The sequence below is a fragment of the Sceloporus occidentalis genome, unplaced genomic scaffold (genome assembly GCF_023333645.1).
Source record: "Sceloporus occidentalis isolate IW3139 unplaced genomic scaffold, rSceOcc1.0.p SCAF_1, whole genome shotgun sequence".
Lineage (NCBI taxonomy): Eukaryota > Metazoa > Chordata > Lepidosauria > Squamata > Phrynosomatidae > Sceloporus > Sceloporus occidentalis.
Window position 1 is genome coordinate 289,531,190 of NW_028316981.1, and position 10,988 is coordinate 289,542,177.

At 37.8% G+C, this 10,988-nt stretch overlaps 1 pseudogene; it reads left to right on the top strand.

Annotated features, from left to right (window-relative positions):
- Positions 1–10,441: 10,441 nt before the first annotated feature.
- On the top strand, positions 10,442–10,590 carry LOC149324055 (U2 spliceosomal RNA; annotated as a pseudogene).
- The last annotated feature ends 398 nt before the right edge of the window (positions 10,591–10,988 follow it).

Below are 10,988 nucleotides of genomic sequence, written 5' to 3' on the forward strand. Positions count from 1 at the left end.
AGACATATAATAATAATAATAATAATAATAATAATAATAATAATAATAATAAATTTTTATTTATATACTGTCCTGTGATGAACCAATCCGGGCGGTTTACAACATTAAAATAATATACAGCATAAAAACAATATATTTCCCTCCCCCCTTAAAAAGTTATTAAACTACATATCTAATTTAAAACCACAGTAACTAGTTAAAATAACAATAAATTAAACAAAATAATACCAACCAACAAACCACTGCAACAATATGGGGGAAAACCCCCAAACAGAAATATATATACCATCCAACAGCAACAACAAAAGTAATGTCCTAAAGTCATTCTTATCTTTAGACATTAGCATATAGAAGTCCATACCATTAGACTTTTGAATTCATTTCAGTTTTTAATATATATTTTTTTTGCATTTTGTATCCCATTTTTGTGTGGCTGTCCAGTTTTTTCTGCTATGATACAATTTACTGTTAATTTTTGTGTAGGAGAAACTGAAATTTACCAGTCTGATAAATCCAGACAGAGAGTACATAACTTTTAAAACACTGGCTTTCTGTTCTTGCATATTCAGCGGTGTCTGTTGCATTGAGTTGGGGCTACCATTTTTTTCTCCTGATGGGTCCATCATCTTATGGAGTCAATCCTACTGGGATAATAAAGCAGCTTGTGATTCAGCTCCACTCCATGTCTGTACCTGATTTCAAAAGATGCCTCGTTCTCATTATAAAAGGGGATCTTTTTTATTTTATGCCAGTTGAATTGGTTTTTATTTTTTCATCCCCATTTAGTTTGCACTGAAGCCTCCTCATCGTCTCCGCCAGCCTTGGCTTTCCCCCCACCGGCCTTAGCTCTGCCCCCGCCAGCCTCCTTGCTGTCTCCACTGGCCTTGGTTCTCTCCCCCCGGCTTGTGCTCCATCTCTGGAAGCCAGCGATGGAGCACAAGCCGGGAGGGAGAAAGCCAAGGCTGGCGGGGAGAGCGAGGAGGCTGGCGGGGAGAAAGCAAAGTCTGGCAGGGACGGCAAGGTGAGAGAGCAAAGGTTGGCAGGCACAGAGGCAAGGTTGGGGGACCCAGGAGGAGGAGAACAGGCACCCCTTTTTTTGAAAAAAATAAAACTAATTGAAAAATTGATAGATTGGTCAAACAGTAGTTTGACCAGTAGTTGCTTGAGCAATCTATCTATTTTTTGATTAGTTTTATTATTATTTTTTCAAAAAGGAAAAAACCAAAAAGGCAGCATCTCTCTGCCATTTGTCCCTCCCTACAGAATGAATCGATTCTGACCTGACCTAGAATAGATTCTTCCAAAAAACCCCGCCAAAAATGTGTTATGGGAAAACCCTGTTTTTTTCCTTTTGCCCTGCTTTATCACAACAGAATTCAATCGAATAAAGATCAAAATTGATTCCCAATGGGAATGAAGGTCGTATAATCCGATTTGCAATTTGCTTTAAATTGTAGTGGGAATATTTCATTGAATATGGCTGGCAAGCACAACGGATTAAAAAATATTGGAAAAAGCTATTAAATTGAGGTGTTACAAATCAGGGATACTTTCATTTCAGAATAAGTTACTTTTTTTAAAAAATGCTCACATTCCCATACTTTTTCATATTCAATGAAAATGTAAATACACGAGAATATGAAAGTGTCAGATTTCTTCATCCCTATGCTCTGACCAATTCTTGCCAAGAAAACTCCATGATAGGTTGGCCTTATGGTTGCCATAAGTCAGAAAGTACTTGGAGGCACCAAACAACAAGAATAACAACATGCACAAAAGTATTAGAGGTCTTTTTTTAAAAAAATAATTTTGAATTTGGAACATGTATAGTTTGCTGGATCTGGGAGCACGTCAAAACTCTGATTCTTTAGGAAAAGTGCAGCTCCACTTGGAACAAGTTGAAAATACATTACCATATCCAGATATTGATTCAAAATGTCCACCTATTTATGTGGATGCAATGAAAAGTCGAACCAGAGCCAGACATTATCGGCTTATTGATGACACCTCTGTCCATGCTTGTGGATGATCTCATCCAATGATTTCATGTAGATGTTAAGTTAAACAGCATGAGGATAAAACAGAGTCCCGTTGAGCAATATGATATCTCTTTTGTAAAGATACAAATGTGCAGCTCCATCTACATGTTTGGAGTACTGTGAAACGGCTTGCATATATAACAGGGTAATTTTTGTTTACAGGTACTATAAGAGCAAGGTACTTCACAAAAGTGTATGGATGCTTTTTAATGCTACATTTCTTCATAATAATGTGCTATAAATAAACTGTGCTGTAAAACATCATTGGTTTTTGAAAAGCACTTAAAAACACTCACACACATTCTGTTTCCCCAAAAAAGAAGAAAGAAAGAAAAAAGATAAAGAAAATAACTCCTAGCTATTAATATTTATATATTTGCAATGGTGCTCAGTACCTATAAAATAATTGTGAGATCCAAAGCTTAAAAATGCTTGCTCTTCTACTCAGGTCAAAAAAGAACTTTTAGATCTGTCTCAGAGGATTTCTTGCTATTACAAATATGAAACCAGGATGTTTAAAATGAAAAGAGTGAAAGAGAGAGAGAGAGAAGCAAATTTAATAAAAGTGGTAGTGGGGGTGGGGAAACTGGAAGAGCAAATGCTCACTTTGATGGCTCCAGAGAATGGAAGGAGATTATGTTAAGGTCTAAATGGAGCTTTAACATTTTTAAATCCAGAAGGTCTAATCTAATCTAATCCTTTTCAATCCAATTTTTTAAATGCAGCCTAGACAACAGGTTAAGGCCTTGCAGTCTTGCACACACACAATCTCTTTTTAAAAAACCCTATGTCAAACAGTCAGCAGATGTGCATCCTTTCCCTCTTTTTCAACATTTTAAAAAGGGGATTTTTCCTTTTTAGATGAAATGAAAATACAATCACAAAATTGCCAGAAAAGAAAACTGGTACCCCTTCAGTCTCCACTAAATCATAGCTGCCTGTTAAAAAGCATACCTTCCATAATGTGTGGATAAACATAGGCACATCATTATGATTATACATTGGGCCCTTGGTATCTGTTAGTATTTGGCTCCAGGACCCTTTGTGAATACCAAAATCTGTGGATACTCAAGTCCCAATATGTACAATGTCATAGGCAATTGATGTCCCTTATAAAATGGTAAAATCAAGGTTTGCTTTTTGGAATGTATATACATATGGAATATTTTCAAACCTTGAATGGTTGAATCTGTGGATAAAAAATCTATGGCTATGGAGGGCCGAGTGTAGTTTGTTACATATAAATTCCACTTTTTCTCCAGTGACATGCCTGGCTCTCTGTTACTTACTTTATTCATATGACAACACTGTGAGGTAGGCCAGGCTGAATGAGAGTCATTGACCAAAGATCGGCAAATGCGTTTCATGGCTGAGTGGGGAGTACACCCATTTCCCAAGTCTCTGTCCTATTCTACCCACTACATCACATGAACTCATGGACATGCAATTATACTGACAAATCTCAGACCAAGGATTATTGCTCAAACCCAAACCCTAATTACTATACACTAAGAATGGCTTAAAAAATTTGTAAGTCCCAGAGTTCTCCAGACAGCATGTTACTTTTTCAACCTCTGTCTCAATGTGGCTCAGATACAGGATCCCACTGAATATTTGGTTGCAGTAACAGAAGAAGATTGTTGCACACAGTGGCATATGTCATGCATTTGACACACAGTGTAGATCATGTTTTTAATACCCTATCCTCTCTTCAATAGCCTTTTCTAGGTCTGGCAGAGCTGCTGGCCTGGTGGGAAAGGGATACTCATTTTTTCATCTGGCCAGGAAGGCAGTCATCTTTCCACCAATACACTGGGAGACACCCCCAGTGTGAAAGGTCACCCAGTGTGGTCCACACTCGCTCCCCCCCTCCCCCCCTGGGATGCCTCTGTAACACATATGGGCAAAGATCCTGTTTAACCCTGCCAGAAGGGAAAGGGCTTGAGATGATGTAGTGATGGAAGGAGGCTGTGTGGCTGCTGGCTTCCCAATGGTCATTTTGGGCAATGTTATAGTTGCCTTTCTGGTCATGGTATCTGGGAACATTGTTTAGCACTGCTTATAACTGCATGTGTAAAAGCGTATTATAGAAATGTCTAAATCTGCTAAATAATACAACTGCTGACACAACCAAGGCTGCATCTACACTACAGAATTAATACAGTTTGACACCATGTTAACTACCATGGCTCAATGCTATGAAATTCTGTGATCTGTAGTTTTTAAAGATATTTCACCTTATTGTCTTTATTTATTGTTGTTTTGCTGTACCGTTTGTTGTCATGTTTGTTTGTCAGAGTGTCTGGTGCCACAACAAACTACAAATCCCAGGATTCCATAGGATGAAGCCATGACAGTTAAAGTGGTGTCAAACTGCATTAGTTTTGCAGTGTGGCTGCAGTCCAAGTTATTCTGGTGTGTTCCAAAAAGAATTCCAGCCACCTTCTGTTTCTGGGTTTCCCTCTATCATTCATTTGTTTTTCTTCTCTCCATCTTCTTCCTTTTGTTTTACTAATCTTCCATGGGGCATATGGCACTTTCAGATACTGTGTATGCACTGGATTCAGTATAAAATATACAGTATGGTTGCTGTTTGTATGGGCTTATATAAATCTGCAGATTGCTTATGTCTATGTCTGCAATATTCATTTATAAATGGCCCCTTAGTACCCCGGTAAGTGATACCCATTCATAGTGCTTCATACCTTTACTCCATTTATTTGGGGAATTTGTTAATAGGGTGTCATATAAGTGCTATTTTTTTTTTTTAAAAAAAAGAATGAATGAAGGTTTCGTAAGGGTGTATTTCCAGTGCACTGTTGTCCCGAGAAGATCATCTACACACCCACATTTCTGATCCATATAAGACGAGTGCCTTTATGCATCAGTGACAAATAAAAACAGGAAAAGGTCATATCCCATATGAGCATCTCTTCTGCTTTTTCTAAGTCCTATCACACTCAGTCCAAAGTGACTTCAATACCACTTCAATGCCACTTCAACCTGCCCACAATTCAAAACAAATTCTCCCTTTTGCATTTCTCTAGAAATGTCAGCATGCCCTCTGCAACAGCTTTTCTCTAACAGTAGAAAAAGCAAAGACAGCTCAGGATATTCAATATTATGATTGATTTTTCTCAGGGTAGCAGCCTGAAATGGCAGTAGGGCTGTTCTTAAAGGTGTTGTTTTGATAGATGGTAGCAGCTGACACCAGAGAAATAGAGAGTGCACAGTGGTAAAAGTTAGTGAGAAGAATCACATCTGAGGAGAGCTTACTGCTTATATGTAGCCTTGGGATGAGGGTCATTGTGGGTTTAATTCATGATGTGCCAGTTTGAGAGTACAATGGATTTATGCATAAAATATGTAAGAGAAAAAAACTCTATAAGGTTAAATGGAAAAGGAGATACTCCTACATAGGGGATCAATTCCTATAGCTGTTGGGGCAATGATGTAAGAAGGCATGGGAATTATTTGTGTACTATCTTAATATATAAATTTAAAAATGAAGAGGATGGAAGGCCTTTCCAGAATAGTTGCATTATTAGCCACCATTTTAGGACATTATCACACAAGCCCTGTTCTCTCTGTGATCAGGATAGCAAAAGTAAATGGATACAGCCTGGTTTTTCCTCAGTCCTATTTGAATTTCTTTTCTATACTTTCTCTCCTTAAGTTTATAGCACACTGTGTTCTTCACACATTTTCTGCACATCTTATTTATTCACTTTCTTAATTTATACATCTCCCTTATCGACTAAAGCATGTTTGCGCTTATTTTGCAATTGTATGCATTTTTAGCTCTTTGTATTTTAAATTATTCTGCATGATGTTGTGTCCATAGGGAGAGTTTCTCAAGCAAGTGCACCATATCTTGCAATGGGTCTTGGGAGAGGTGAGGGGGTAATTTTGGCAAGAAGTCACTGAAATCCTTTTCCACTACTACAATCAACCAAGTGTCACATGCATGCACAGTGCTGCCAAGTGCAAGAAAACTAAGAGATCCTACATCAATTTTAGACTGCTCCCCTCCTTACCATCCACCAAGATTGGATAAGAATACACATTTTGACAGCTGTGAAGGACTTGCAGGTCAAAAAATAAATTCTGTGGTTATCTACAGTTGTGCAGCTCTGTATGTGTTGAGTGAAAAGAAAATAGCAAGCAAGGAAGGTAGTTCTTGTCTATAAAATCTGCTCAAAACCATGAGAGAGCAGGTGAGGAGAAAAATGGAAAGTAGTGATGAAGTGTGGAAGTCACACTGATGTTTCAGGTTGCTTTTCCTCCCTTTAGTTATTTACACCTCAGCACCTTTGTAGCTTGGCCATGAAAATGAGTGACAGAAACCTTTACAACAATATCGATTTTCTGACTATAAATCCATTCAAAGCCTCCATGAAAAAAAAAAAGAGAGAGAGAGAAGGGATTGATGGAGAACGATGCAGAAGTGAGAGAAGGAAGGGATGGGGATTTTGCAAAACAGTTTCTACATCCCTGAAGCTATTCCCTCCAATTGTCCCATTTTGGAAGGAACAGACCTGGTTAACCCTCTGTTGCCCCACATTCTCAACTGTCTTCAAAATGTCTTGGTTTCTCTCCCCTCTTCCTACTTTCCCCCATTGTTCTCATCTTACATGTTATTGTGTTTAAAATACAAAAGTAGTTTGCACTTGATTAACTTAGCAGGAGATAGAGTTGAGGAATAAAGCCACCATGGAGTAGTGGTTTCAGTGCTGGACTATGACTCTGCAGTCCAGGTTTCAATTTCCAGCTTGGCCATGAAACCCACTGGGTGACCTTGGGCAGTCACAACTTCAAGGGAAGGTAATGGCAAACCTCCTCTGAACAAATCTTGGCAAGAAAACCCCATGATAGATTCACCTTAGGGTCACCATAAGTTGGAAACAACTTGAAAGCACACAACAACAACAACAACAACAACAACAGAGGAGGGGAGGGGGAAGACTCTTGCATTTTCTCAACTCAGTTGACAGGTATGTGAAATCACTCCTATAGGTAAGAATCATAATGCCAGCAGCTCAGAGAAGATATGTCTGATTTAAACAGTAAATTAGGAAAAGGGGTGGAAGAGGACTCAAGGCTGCCAGTCCAGACCAATTAGTTGGTAGGTAGAATAACTTCCCACCCGCATCAACTTGTACTTAATTGATAGTGTTTCACAAAGAAAACCACAAAGGGGCAGGGTGAGAAGCCAATGGCTTTCAGACATAATCTTCTTTTTATGCTTAGGGAACAGATCAAACAGGATATCATTCATATTAGATCCATTTGTTGGAAGGCCTACACCAAATACTAATCAGGGTTCCTAAGTACTCTAGAAAGCCTAGGAGCTCAATTTGCTTGGTAGGATTGCCATGACTTCCAGCCACCCTACTTGAAAGCTACTGTACCTCCCCCCCCCCCATGTGGATGTAGGCGGGGTGTTTGGATAGCAGGGCAGTTACGTTTAATTGTGCTAATGTTTTAATAATGGCATCAAGATTTTCCAGGGTTGTAGCTATGAGAGGTGATGAAGGCATTGCCCCTCCAAAGGGGAATTATGCCCCCATAATGAAATATTCCTTCATTCCACATATTTCTAGCATTGCAGGGAGTGAGATATCAAAAATTAGGCACACCTAGAATTTCATTTGCTGTCTTTGCATTGGTACCTATGTGTGCCCTTTTTCTTTGGATGCCAAAACCTAATTCTAAAAGCTCAATTCAAATTCTATGTTACTGCAGTGGTAGACATGTGGGTAGTGGGGGGATTATTATTTAGTGAGACAATGCCCTCACTTCAACTTTCCCCCAGCATTATCCACACATCCACTATATTCTTAAAATACTCAGGTAATCTATGCTAGTGAGTAGTTTTTATCGCAAACCAGATTTAGCTAATCTGTTGCTTTCCAAATGTCTTGGACTTCCAACTTCCAAAGAATAATTAATTGCCTTTCTAATAGAATCTCTTTTCCTCCAAGTCAAGGAGCATGCAAGTTTTTATTTTTAATGTGAGAAAAAACAAATTCTAATTTCTTTTTGGGTCAGGTTAGAAAATCTTTGTACTGTATACTACATTCTTGCTTCATTCATCAGGGATTCCTCTGAAAAGCAGCAAAAGGAAGCATAATTGAATTGATGTACTGTTAGCGTGTAGCATTACCAATACTCACTGGACACCAAATTCATTTCTCATGTCATTATGGCAAGTGCTGCTAATGACATAGTCCCATAACTCTTTGTTATCCTGTAATGTCTCATATGTATAATTGACATTTGCAGTCTTATTCTCTGAAATAAAATATCCCAATTACCAATGTGAACACCCACAAATGAGGTGGTTATAGAACAAACAAGTTCAGGAAACTAGATAGCTCTGCATTCTGTCCTGCATCCTCCATCATTCAATTTCACTGGGTAACCTCTAATACTATGAGAGAGGAAGAAAAAATTATATCCACTTTCTCCAAACTAGTCAGCCTTCTAAACTAAAAGGTTCCAAATGCTGTAACCTTTTCTTTTATGGGAAGTAATCCAGTGTCTGAATCATTTTAATTTTTCTTTTTTGCACTGTCACCAGCTTTTAAGTTGTTGTTGTGTGCCTTCAGGACATGGTGACTTATGGTGACATGACTAATGATGACTCTAAGATAACATGTCAGGGAGTTTTCTTATTTATTTATTTATTTATTTATTTATTTATTTTCCTCTATATACAAAATATTCCACATTGAGATTTGTCATCCGAATGTAAAACATAAATATAGTTAAGTCACTATCATAACACGTAGGACTGCTCTTAAAAAATGTTCTTAAAAAGAAGAAAAACATTGTAAATTTCTTTTATATCTTGATCCTTGAGCATGTAGGGTTTGCCTCTTATGGCACATTACCTTCTTTTAAGAGGACCACCTTTCCCTAATTTCCCCCCATTTTTTTTCATATGCTTGATTTGATTTTCCCGCTGTAAGCATTGTAAGCTGATCCATTATGATAAGCTCCTGTACTTTATGCTTCCAGTCTAGTAGATCCGGTATAATACTTGTTTTCCAATATCTTGCAAGAACCATTCGGGCTGCTGTAATCATGTACAGTATTATACTGGTATAATCATTATTTAAGTTACCATGAATTATGTCAGTAATATTTAGTAAGAACAGTTCACGGGATAGGGGGATATTGATCTCTAACGCTTCTTGTATTCCTTTATGAATTTTTTTCCAATATTTCTGTACTTCCCCACATTTCCACCACATATGGTACATTGTTCCAATTTTCCCTTTACACTTCCAGCAAAATGGACTACAATTTGAATTCATTTTTGATAAATGGGAGGGGGTTAAATACCATCTGTAAAATATTTTAAGGAAATTTTCTTTAAGAGTATTACACTTTGTAAATTTTTGAGTGTTTGACCAAGCCTTTTCCCACATTGTGATAGGAATTACCTTTCCTAAATTTTGCATCCATTTTATCATAGTTTCCTTGATAGATTCTTCTTTCATTTCAATATCCAATAATATTCTGTATGTCTTTTTAACAAACCCCTTTTCTCCTCCTAAAATTATTTTATCAAATTCTGTCCATTTTGGTTATATTCCATCCTTATTAACATCCTTATCAAAATCCTTCCTTAACTGAGCATATTGAAACCAATTGATTTTTATTCCTTGCTGCTTTAATTGAGTTTGTGTCTTCATTTCTGTTTTTTCATTAACTGTTATCAAATAATCATTATATTTTAACCAACTGTAACCTCCCTTATAGTCATTTTTGTGAAAAGCTTCCTGCGGGGAATTCCACCTGGGAATTTTTGAATAGAGAAACTTCTTGTAATAGTTCCATGTTTTAATTATGACTTTCCTTATGTTGTGTATTTTAAAGGTTTTATCTATCTGTTCTAGTCGTAAGTACATGTGCCATCCTGCCTTTAGATCTGCTCCCTCCAACTCCAACAGTTTCGGATTTTCTAGAACCATCCATTCTCTTGCCCACAATAGTGTACATGCTTTATAATATAATTCTAGGTTGGGGAGTCCCATTCCCCATTTTTCTTTTTTGTCTTGGAGTACCTTAAGTTTTATCCTAGCTTTTTTCCCTTTCCAAAGAAATTTACTTATGTCCTTATTCCAAGATGTAAATACAGATTTATTTTCGATTATCGGAAGAGTCTGAAATAGAAATAGCATTCTAGGAAGAATGCACATTTGTATTGTTGCTACCCTACCAAGGAGTGTTAAATACTTGTTATTCCAATTGTTTAGATCAATCTTGATTTTGTCCCATACCTTCTCATAATTGTTTTTGTTCAGATCTTTATTCTGATTAGTGATTGTAATTCCGAGATATTTTATCTTGTCTACAATTTGAATTTCGGTACTTTGTTTTAATTTTACAATATCGTTTCTCGGCCTTTTCGCAAAGGTCAAGTGTAGTATCTGTTCTTATCAGAATAATTCGTGTAGACCCACATGGCTCCAGACATCTATAGTCCAACAGCCTGCTGACCCTGATAAAACACCATCAGTACCAGCTGCTAGCACTGTTTGCATGAGGAATAAAACTGCCACGCAAAGTGCCCAGACAACTCTTGCTGCCACTGCAACCTCCCTGCTTAGTTTTAGCATCCACCTTTAATCTCAGTAAACAATTTTGTCGAACACCGACCAGCTGGAAAAAAGCTATGATTGTCCTCATCCATAAGAAGGATGATCCGACGGACCCTAACAACTGGCGCCCAATTTCCCTCTGTAGTACCATCTACAAGGTGTACACAAGCTGCATTGCTGCCAGGGTCACAGACTGGGCCATCACTGGTCGTGTTGTCAGCCCTCAACAAAAGGGCTTCATGTCCTGTGAGGGCTGCTACGAACACAACTTTATAATACAAACAATTATTGACACTGTTCGTCACACCAGAAGAGAATGTGCTGTGGCCTGGCTTGA